Raw genomic sequence first — 11,782 nt, 5'->3', positions numbered from 1 at the left:
GAATAAAAAATAAAACATGTTTCTCATCCCCTCCTGCTTCCTTTTTTGAAGCTGCTTCAAATTTATTTTTATTTTTTTAAATTCAGTTATAACTTTTGAAGAAAGATGTCTTGGAAGTTGATGTTTTCTATAGCTTTGCTAACTAGTATTCAAGAAACACTTCTGGATGGTTCTGTGATCACTAGAGGGGGCGTACCTACCAGAACAATAAAATAAAAGGGCCTCCTCCTTTTTCAGGCATTATTCTATACGCTAATACGGTGTTTATAATGGTATTTACACCTATTTTCAATAAAAAATAGAAAATAAAAAGCCTCTCTTCCGCCTTTTTTTTAAAACCCCAGACGAGAAACATGTTTTTATTTTTACTCGGCCTTAATGATTTAGATGTTTTTTAAGTAGTTAAATGTTGTGAATTGGATTGGTCGAATTGTTGAATTCTGTGCAAGATTAATGATACCACAATGCAAAAAGCAATTTTTCAAAGTGCATGTTTTTCATTCCGTACCCATTTAAGGTTATTAATTATTTCAAACTGTTGTGATTTGGTAGTTCACAGCATCTTACGAATGGTAGTGAGCTTTGGCAAAAACTGCATTGCTCAATTCATAGTGAGCGTGTAGAAGAATTAAAATATCACAGATATACTTTTATAGGTGCTGCGGTTCTTGAGTTGTAAAGAGGGCTGAAACAACAACACTTTTGTAAAACGTACATAACTCATAAACAATAAATTAAGCAAATTTGCAAAGTATACGATTTGTAGAATGAACTTTTGCAAAACATCAAGGTGTTAATTTTCAATAATATATTGATCTAGATAATGAAAATCGATTTTTAGGTTGCTTCGACCAACAATACCTCGTCTACCCTTAAAGCCATATTATAACATTTGCTAAGGAGGACGCCCTCACTGAATTTTTCAAATTCTTTTTTTACACGATTAAAGTCATAATGTACGATCTTATAATATGAATTTGGTTAATTTTTTTCAAACCTGATTTTTTGGCATATTTGTAATGTTTACACATGTCACAACTTGCACCTAAATGGAATCAGCCAAATTTGTTGTGTTTGTAGGTAAACAGAGCAAAGTTCGACATAAAGTCATAATTCAAGAAATTATAACTTTATGTCCGCCCATAGAACTGCGTGTTAAACGGCCAAAATAACAAGCAGTGTTTCTTTCACGTTACCTCGATATTTCAGCTCAAAATGGACAGAAACCATTCCCGATCATTATTACTAGTATTATTTCAGCATTTTGAGTATATAATGACAAATTTAAAATTTGAAGGAAATCGTACATTAAGCCTTTAAATTGTACTTTATTAAACCAATATACCCTGCAAAAATCAAGACTCTAGGTGCTGTAGTTTTGTCAAAATCTGAGATTTTGAATAAAACGATGGAACCGGCGCTTTATTATTACGATGGAATTATTAGTCGAACGCATACACAATGTTCATAACACACAGTACGTATACGGGCGTATGGGACGGTGATATACACAACAAAGGGTCGTACCATAACATGACCGAAGGAGTGGTACGTATTGGCGACATGTGTGCTGGTAGTAAATTCCAATTTTCTTTGCTTTGCCGTAGTTGTTAGGCTCAAAAATAAAAGGGAATATATCTGACAGTAAAAGCTAACATTTTATGGCAAAGAAATGCAAATCTATTTTGTTTGAAAATGTTATAATATGGCTTTAAATCTTCAAGGTGTAACTTTTCATTAATCCCCTAATCTAGACAATGAAAATGGATTTTTTGGAGTTGAACGACCATGACTACTCCGACACATCTTAAAGAAAAAAGTTAAAACCAAAGTGACGACTTCCACAGTTTGTAAAGCCTCAAAACATAAAACATTGAACAAAATTAAGTATTATAGAGGATGTATCACTAACCTCAAATTTATAATTTGATTATCAATTTCTGGAAAATCAGGACAAAAGCAGTTCCTTTTTCCTGACAAAAATCTTTCAGTGAATTAGATTTTAGTAGAAATGTATGACTTTCCCATTTTAAAATCTCATGAGTAGTGGTGCATAAAATATAAAAGGAACATTGAAAAATGGTACAGGATTGATCACTAACCACAAAATTATGATGCCAAGTTGATTATCAAATTTTTTAAAGATTTAGATCTGTTCTGTTTTCGTCTCGCCTGATAAGGCAGGAGACTATATAATCACTTTTCCGTATGTAGGGGGGGGGGTGTGTGTGTGTATGTGACAAATTTGGTTAAAGTTGTGGTTAAAGTTTGCCTTCCGCCTATTTTCTCGGAGACTGAGTCGCACGTTCCTCAAACTTGGTGGGTGGGTGCATCTTGACCCGAGACAGAACCGGTTTGTATTGGTTAGTGGGTCAAGGTCACTGAGGTCATGTAGGGGTCATCTGAGGTCAAATTAGTAAAAACTGTTGTATGGGCATGAAACTTGGTTGGTACAGTCAACATTTAAAGCCAAATTTTTGGAAGGTCATTTCGAGGTCACCAGGGGTCATCTGAGGTCAAATTAGTAAAAACTGTTGTACGGGCATGAAACTTGGGTGGTACAGTCAACATTTAAAGCCAAATTTTTGGAAGGTCATTTCAAGGTCACCAGGGGTCATCTGAGGTCAAATTAGTAAAAACTGTTGTACGGGCATGAAACTTGGTGGGTACAGTCAACATTTAAAGCCAAATTTTGGAAGGTCATTTCAATGTCACCAGGGGTCATCTGAGGTCAAATTAAGTAAAAACTGTTGTACGGGCATGAAACTTGGTGGGTACAGTCAACATTTAAAGCCAAATTTTTGGAAGGTCATTTCGAGGTCACTAGGGGTCATCTGAGGTCAAATGAGTAAAAACTGTTGTATGGGCATGAAACTTGGTGGGTACAGTCAACATTTAAAGCCCAATTTTTGGAAGGTCATTTCAAGGTCATCTGAGGTCAAATATCAGCCAGATAATCGTGCCCAGCCGATAACCACCAAATTCATTTACCTCTACCAAAAGTAATCGCAAAAGCAGGTGGTCACGAAAGCAGGCGAGACTCGTGGTTCGAGAACCGCCTTGTTAAAATTTATAACTCTCACATTTAAAACAGTAGTAATGGATAATTTTGTGGACAACATAAAAAGGATGTGTGAAGACTTTTTTACCTCCTTTTGACATGCATAAAATCATCCAAATGATTAAGATGTTCTCTTTGAAATAAAAATGGTACTCTTACTATTAGGAAAAAAAACATGTTTCCTGTAGCAGGTCAAAAAAGTCAAATGCGATATGCGTTTTTTTATTTTTATTTTTAAATCCATGTCTTCCAATGACAAAAATACCTTTTTTTGCTGCAAATTGGAATGGGAATTTACAGTGGGTCTCTCCGACACACCAAAAAAATCATATTCAAGAATATTTATGATCCCCTTTCAACCTGCCGATTAAAAAAAGGTATTAAAAAAAATGTGTGTGTTTTCTCCAGTAGTTTTTCACTACGCTCGTTTGTTGCGTAATGTGTAAATGTTTACTCCAGTAGTGTTTTGTATTATTTTTTTGTGATTTTCCTTTTTCTTTTTTTTTTTTAAAGTGAAAAAAAATCTAATGCACAAAATAAGCCGTCAAAACGTAATGCGCATGCGCTACAGGAAACAAAAAAAAATTTGACCTTAGCCTTATATCTTAGTGCTCCTTGTTTCCAGAATGTTTTGAAAAATAGGGGTAGGCTTATAGCCAAATCGGGAGTGGCTAATTGAGTTACTTCAATACCCAGCGCCTTTGAAAGTTGCCTCATCAAAAACAAAGTAGACATTCAATCACTAACCACAAAATCTTGAAATACCAATTTGATTATCAGTTTCTAGAAAATGAGACAAAAAACTTCTTTTTTTTTATTTGTCATAAATTCTTCAAAGATTTACATTTCGATTTTACTCTTTAGAAAATAAATCTTAATGGAAACTGATGACTGTCACATTTTTCAAATTCTAATAATTAATTATGGTGTGGAAAAGATGTAATGGATATTAGACTTTTTGAGTGAAAAAACAAAGTTTCTTGTTCCATTTTCAAGGAATTGATTAATCAAATTGTCAGCGAGAGATTTTGTGGTATTAGTTTTCTTTAAGGTCTGTATCTCACATTTTACATTAATGGTCACAAAAATATAAATGATCTTCTAATTGCATGCATTTCAGAATGAAGCAGAGTAATTCAGGCACTTAAACCCAGCACTTTTGAAAGTTGCCTCATAATAAATCATTAATTGGGAAGTGGGACTGTTTAAATCATAAGCAAGATGGGTTATTGTGAAAATCTTCATGTTTTCAGAGCTGTAGGCTGAATCATAGACAGTGGTAGCCCTACTCAGGTATTTGAAATAGGGCCTTTGGACTGTGGCGATGCAAAACCAAGCTACTATATATCATAGACCCTGGCTATATCCAGAGAACTGCTAAACCCAGTGACCGCTCCCGGGTGGAGCATGGTCACTGGGTTGGTACAATTACCGAATAGGGTGCAACTTGCTAGACTTGAGTCCAGTCCTTGTTTAAGGAGTTTAGGGTTAGGATGTACGGTTGGGGTAGGGCAGTCTTGTAATAAGACTAGTAGAGGCCCTATTCAGTAATCGCTTCGCTGGGTTTTAGCGGTTCTCTGGGTAGAGTGGTTTTAAAAGTCCCTATATTAGGGCTAGACAGTGGAAGGATGCAAGTTTCAAATTTACGGTTTTATTTTTCAGAAAAAAGGAGGGAGAGTTTACAGCTGCTAACAGCTTACTATTTAATTTTTTCAAAAATTTTCATTGCTAATGCATTCCCAGTATCATAACAAGAGCACCAATGGCTGTAGCCTCGCATTTTAGCCCTACTATAGGGCCTTTTAAACACACTATATCCGAGAACCGCTAAAACCCACTAACCGCTCCACCCGAAAGGAATAGCAGTCACAGGGTTTAGCAGTTCCGTGGATATAGCAAGGTTTTATGATATAGCATGGTTTTGGATCACCACAGTCAAAAGGCAGGCATGAGAATGATTATCCATGAAAAAACCTGAAGTGTTTGAAAAAGCCTGAAAAAGTGCGTGAAATTGGGCTAAAAAGGCCAAAAACTGGCTGAAATTAAAAGAAAGTGCGGAAATTTGGACAACAAAAAAGCCTGAATTCAGACTTAAACCTGAAAATTCTCATGCCTGAAAAGGCCCTTTACTAGTAGGGCTAATGCATTTGGTGTTTTTGCTCTGCAGGTCATTTACTCATTTTCAGCTGTAACATCTAACCCTTTAACTAGACAATGGTCCATCTTTTGCACTTTTTCAAATCCTAGGGCTCTTGAAGATGTTTTTCATCAGTAGCAGGGTCAGAGTAAACAACTGAACTTACAGATTTTATTAAGATATTGATTACAATATTATGAAATTAAACGACTGTATATCCTTTTCAAAAAGGTCCTGTCAAGGGTTGGGTGTTTGGATATATCGGTGCTTATCAGTAACCCTGACCATCAGGCCTGTACGCAGGATTTTTTTGGGGTGCTGATTTTCAAAAAGAAGACCTTTTACCAAGAGGGAGGGGTAATTTTGTGAAAAGTGAATCTTCTTCCCAAAATGTAGACCTTTATTTAACCAAAATAGCAGAAAAACCTGATTTTCTTGTTTGCTTCACTCACAAATTTAAGAGTTTTTTGACTATTGAAATACTTGGGTGTGGGGGAGAGCGGTCGCACTCCACAATTTTTGGCCAGCCGAAGGGGGGGGGGCATTTTTGGCATACATTCATGGCACGCCATAGATTTTTTGGCAGGCTAGAGGGGGCAAGCAATTTTTGGCAAGCCAAGAGGAGGGGGCAAGCATTTTTTGCATGCCTATTGGAAATTTTAGGTCCTCTTGAACTGAGAGAAGAACTATCTTAAAAAAAAAATTAATGCCATGGATGAAGATTATGTTTCTTAATTTTGCATTGATAAGTGCCTAGAATGCTGGTAATTTGTTTTGTGTGTAAAGTAATTCACCCGATGGGAAATATCGGTATTTATTGGTAAATAACACCAAGAACATACTAGGTAATACTGTGAGTCTCACATACCAAATGATAAAAATTTGAAAATTGAAATGTGGTTCTTATTGAGGCGTCATTTGTTTTATTAGAAAGCAATAATAAATACAAGCAAAAATGACTTACAAAATATAAATAAAAATTCAATTTTAACTGTGAGTTGTCCATTTTGGTAACTTTCACATTCTTATATAAGTTACATACATGTTATATATTAATATTTACAAAGCGTAGTCATAGTACAAAAAATTGCAAGTTTTATCTCACTATATACTATATAGGAAAATAACAAGGTATTATAATAATACTTATGTATCAGTCAAGTTTAGTAATATTTCCAGTGTTAGTATTTTAAAAACACCATGTTTTTGACACTATTTGGGTCAAATACAATATGATTTATGGTAAATTTGCCTAGAAATCTAGTGACATCTTATTTTACTCAGAATCTAGTCAAACTCGACTGGATCTTTTTTACAGTGTAAGTAATTACAGTATTTTGAGTTTTTGAGCAGAGCACTGCTTCAAAAACTTATGCCTCCCAATAAAGTAGTATCCAGGGCTGTCGCTGGAAGGGGTATGGTGGGGAGCACGGTGTAGCCAGGGGGGCCATGGGGAGCCCCCCCACAGGGATAAAATGGGGACGGCAAAGAGTAAAGTGACCTTACAATGATTACAAATGGGACACAAATTGACAAATGGGGACGAAAATTTGGCTTTGCCCCCTCACACTAAAATCCTGGCTACTACTGGTGGTGAGATATTGAAATGCAAGGAAAGTATTTAGTATTTAGAAAAATATTTTGTCTATCAACACCTCCACCACTTTTTTTAGATTCTTGAGTGTCCTGTCGAAAAAAAATTGGTGTCAACAATTCCCAATTTTAGTAGCAAGAAATATATCTGCTGGCAAAAAAGGCTGGACACCCACTGCAGTCCAACTAGCGACAGGCCTGGCAGTACTAGTACTATATAGTTTATTTACACACACTGCCAGGGCAGATATGGGGTATCCATATAAAATATACATTGTAGCCTATATATTAGATCTATAGTCGTAGATTTGTAAATAGTGTTATTTTCAAGATGCTTTCAAAGAACAATAACAACAACATAAAAAGACTGATAATGCAAAATTTGCCAATAAACATGGCAGAAAATTTCAAAACCGTACAAATTTTGTACCAAAAACAGGCAAGTAAGTTACACACATTGTATATAATCAAGGCTGCCGAAAGTGTTTTGGTCCAAGATGGTGGGTTACCATGGTTACTCATAATAATGATAATATTAAGTAAAGTTCATTATTCTATATTGGGTTATTCTATTTATAGTCCACCCTCCCCCTGTGGAAATTTGGAAATATCTTCCATAGTGTGTATGAATTTAAAATGGAATTAGCATATTAACCAACTCTATTTGAAAGTCACCCTCCTTCTGTGGTATTCAGGTTGAATCTTTCTCAGGGGGTGTATGGAATTCAAATGGAGCTGCCTAATGTGTTCATTCCATTTAAAGTTCATACTCCCTCTGTGGAATATATTTCCAAAATATTCAATAGGGGGTGTGGATTTTAAATTGAATAGCCTACTCCACCAAGGGCTGAAATTTCTACCAAATTCTAGCAAAATTGCAACTTGACACACTGTTAATAACAATCAATAACACTTTAAATTTAACTCTTAATTATGTTTTTGTTTAAGAAATTCATACATAAAGAGTTTGAAAAGTGTTATTAATTATTGATGTCCCCACTGGCTTTCTCCTTCTCTGTCCTCCTCCCTTTCTCCCACCCTTTTCCCTTCTATTTCATCCTCCTTCCCTTTCCTCCTTCCCTTTCTCCTCCCCTTTAATCCTCCTTCTCATTCCCTTTCCTCCTCCCTTTTCCCCTTCCCTTCCCTTTTCCCTTTCATCCTCTCTTTTCAACTTCTCTTTCCTCCTCACTTTACCCTTCCCTTTCCTTTTCCCTTTCTTCCTCCCTTTCTCCTTCCCTTTCCCATTCCCTTTCCTCCCTTTTGCCTTCCCTTTTTCCCTCCCTTTTCTCCTTCCCTTTCCTCCTCCCCTTTCCCCTTCCCTCTCCACCACTCTATTCCCCATTAGACCCTGCAGTGTCCCTTCCCCAAATATACAACCTTTCAAATCACTGACCAATATACATAAAAAAATAAGATATATACATGAGACGATATTAAATAAATCAAGATGATATATAAAGTAGTGTCATTAATTTAAGTCTAGGTGGGAACAAAGTTCAGCTCACCTTAGCAATAAACATAATAAACAATTCCAATATTTACAGTGTATCCTAGATACATCAAAAGTATACAGGAAAATGTGTATTATTTGCTTTGTAATGATACAGCCTGACTACACCCTACATATACCTTTTCTATAGTTTCTTGAAAAGTCGGTGTTAGCTATTTACTGTCGTGCTCAACTTGGAAGGAATATACCTGCTGGGAGCACTCTCAAGTTTAAGTTTGGTAGGGGGGGGGGGGGGAGTGCCCATGCTGCGCCGAGCTTTGGGAACTGAAAAATAATTTTCAGGCAAAATAGGGGCTTGTGAACTGAAATTTCAACATTTTGTTGGTCTAGTGAACTCAATATTGGGCCAAATTATAGGCTGTACGGGAGCTAAGAAAATCCAAATTTTTCAAAATTTGAGCTAAATAGCTAAATTTGCCAGAACTTGAAAAAAGGACAGTTGGCCACACATACCCATACCATTTTTGTGTGTGAGTGCCCCCCCCCCCCATATGTTTAGTAATTAAAATCATGACTTTGCAATTAGCACTTTTGAAGAATGACAACCAATTTCAGTTGTAAGATGCACAAAGCCAATTTTATTTTATTTTTTTTTAACCTTAGAAGATTGCAAAAGGATATTAAGTTGAGGGTTAACAAAAATAACATAAGCTTAACAAATTCTTCCAATTGGCTTTACTTTGTTGCCAAGAAGTTAATTAAGACTTATTCCAAATAGAGACACTAAACTAAAGACAGCATGTAGGCGTAATGTTTTTAATGGGTTCAAATTCCAATTTGTGTGACATTTTTCATTTGACCCACCTTTAAATTAAACTTTACAGACCAAAAAAGAATTAAGGTGCCATTTATTTGCACCCCTGTACATCCTAAACAAAGACGGTCAGACGATGTCACATAAATTAGAACCAGTAGCCAGTAGCTGTATCGTTCAGCTAGGATTTACGATCAAGGTTACCAAGGATGGTTATTGATAATTATTTTAATTAAACATTTTCTTTTTTCTACCATTTTCAATTAATTACTGCAATTTGAAAGTTTAACAATTAAATGCAAACTACTTGAACTTCATTGAAATTATATCAGTTGATATTGTTGTTTTATTGTTTTATGAGAGAGAACAAACACGATAACAATGTCAAGAAAATTGATATTACATTATTGCATTAAAACCTTTTTTCCATGTTTAGCTCAAATCATGTCTGGAAATGGAGAACAATAAGTGACACACAGGCCATAACCAGGATTAATTTAACACTCATAAATGGGATTTTTGGGCCTTTACGATGGGGGGGTCTACCCCCTCACTGATAATACGGGCCTGGTGATGCATCATTTCTAAATATGACAGTTTTCTTCCAAAATGTACATTTACATTATTTTGTTTATAAAGTAAAATAACTGCCTTTTGGCTTCAATGTGACATCTCACCAGTGTTTACTCAAGAGGCCGTATGTCACAATTTGGCCCAGTGAAAATTATTTTTGGCGCACACAAATTTGTAATGCTGTATTACAATTAGTCAGTTTGGGGAATTACTGAGCCAAAATTGGGCCAATTTGGGAAGAAAATGTTTCATTTGGCGCACCCAATTTCCAGAGATAGTAAACACTGCATCTCACACATTGACGTTGGAGAGATAATGTTGCTTTTATGCCTGAGATCAATTATAATGATATTTTTGTCTCAGTTAGACACAAACTGAATACTACATGTACTGGTACAAATAAATAAAATACTGTTACACACTATTTACAAACAAGTAATAATAAGTTAACTCTTCAAAAACATACAAAAATAAAATAACAAAAGTAAAGCCAAGAGTAACTTTTCAAAATTTTGATGTCCACAAAAAAATTCTTTGGCTGTTAGTCTGTTACTACAACACATTTGATTATTACACCATGAAGAAAATGCCCTTAAAATACATAAATATTGAAATAGTTAACAATTCATTAAAGTGGCTCTGAGCCCTTGTTTTGCAAACAGACAAATCACAATTATGTTTGCACACACATGGATGAGAACTACATTGTAATTGAGGTCACCAGCATAGCTGTTACTGTATTGATCTGGATATATGCTCGGTTTACTGGCAAAATATGTCCTTAAATATATAAAAATTGGTTTAAGGCTCTGAGCTTGTGTTCTGCAAACGGACAAATCACAATTAGGTGCAAGTTTTCACACACTGTCCTTGATCATACAAAAACAAGAGGGGACAGTGTTACCTTCCCTTGCTACCCCCACACCCCACCACCCCCACATCCTACCCCATCACAACAATAAAAGTAATGAAAATTGTATAATTTGAAAATTGCCAAATAGTAATAATTATTGTTTTAGATTTAGCACCTCTGAAATTCTCTGTACCCCCTCCCCCAAGTAAAAAGATAAAAGAAGGACTTGAAGTATGTAACTGGTCAATTCACCTTTATCTTTCGACAATAATAAATAATGATCCTAAAAATATGCATACATAATATTATGTATTTCAGCGATAATACATGTTTTATTGTCATTTGTTTTGTATAAGACCAAGGAACCATTGTGACATTGTCATGATTATCTGCTGTTTAAACACACAAAAGTTTCAAAATAGCTGGTATTCTAGATAAATTTCATAATGCGGATTAAGATTACTCTTGAAACAAATGTTAGAAAGTTACTGTTATGAAGCTTTGAATTTAGCTGATATTTAAATATAGAATTGAACCCCGGGAATTGAACTTAGGCAATATATGATACACGGTAATATTATACATGTATGTTGGCCAAAATGATTGTTAAAATCGAGATGTTAGGCACTATATATCAAAGATTTATTACTTGATATTCTCATACCTTTAGAAGTAGAATGAGGAATGGCATATGCATATGACAAATATGCAAAATAGTGAACTTTGATCCTTATGCACGAAAGTGCATACCAAATACATTATAGAAGTAACTTTGATCCCTATGCATGAGAGTGTAATAACAACATATTTACTATGTGAGCTTTGGCAAATTCCTTTTGCAGGCAAATAGACTGCTTTGCAAACTTTGGTTTATGAAAGTTTCAAAATCGGCTAAATCAATAACCCATGTATATAGATATAAAAGCTTAGTTACTGTTTACAGAGAACTCGTATCACAGATGCATTCTCGTTTTTAATATATCTGCCCTTCCACAAGTTTAAATGGGCCATTCCAGTTGAAATCCATACACACTCAATGGAAGACATAATGGCCTTAATCTTCCACAGAGGGAGTGTGAATTTCAAATGGGTTAGCTGAATGGGTGACTCAAATATGGGCCACAAGAATGGGTCTCAATTTCGGACCTCTAGTATAACAATGGCCCCTTTTTCTAGATGGAAAAAATACCCAATTTCACAAAACTAGAGTCCATATTTTTATAAAAAATTGTAGAAATTGTGTTAAATTTGTCCAAAAATCTGGGCCTTGTGGTAGAATAAAAATGGGTTCAATTTTCTTG

This window comes from Amphiura filiformis, chromosome 19 (assembly GCF_039555335.1).
Source record: "Amphiura filiformis chromosome 19, Afil_fr2py, whole genome shotgun sequence".
Classification (NCBI taxonomy): domain Eukaryota; kingdom Metazoa; phylum Echinodermata; class Ophiuroidea; order Amphilepidida; family Amphiuridae; genus Amphiura; species Amphiura filiformis.
The sequence above is the reverse complement of the archived record's forward strand: the minus strand, read 5'-3'. Positions refer to the sequence as shown.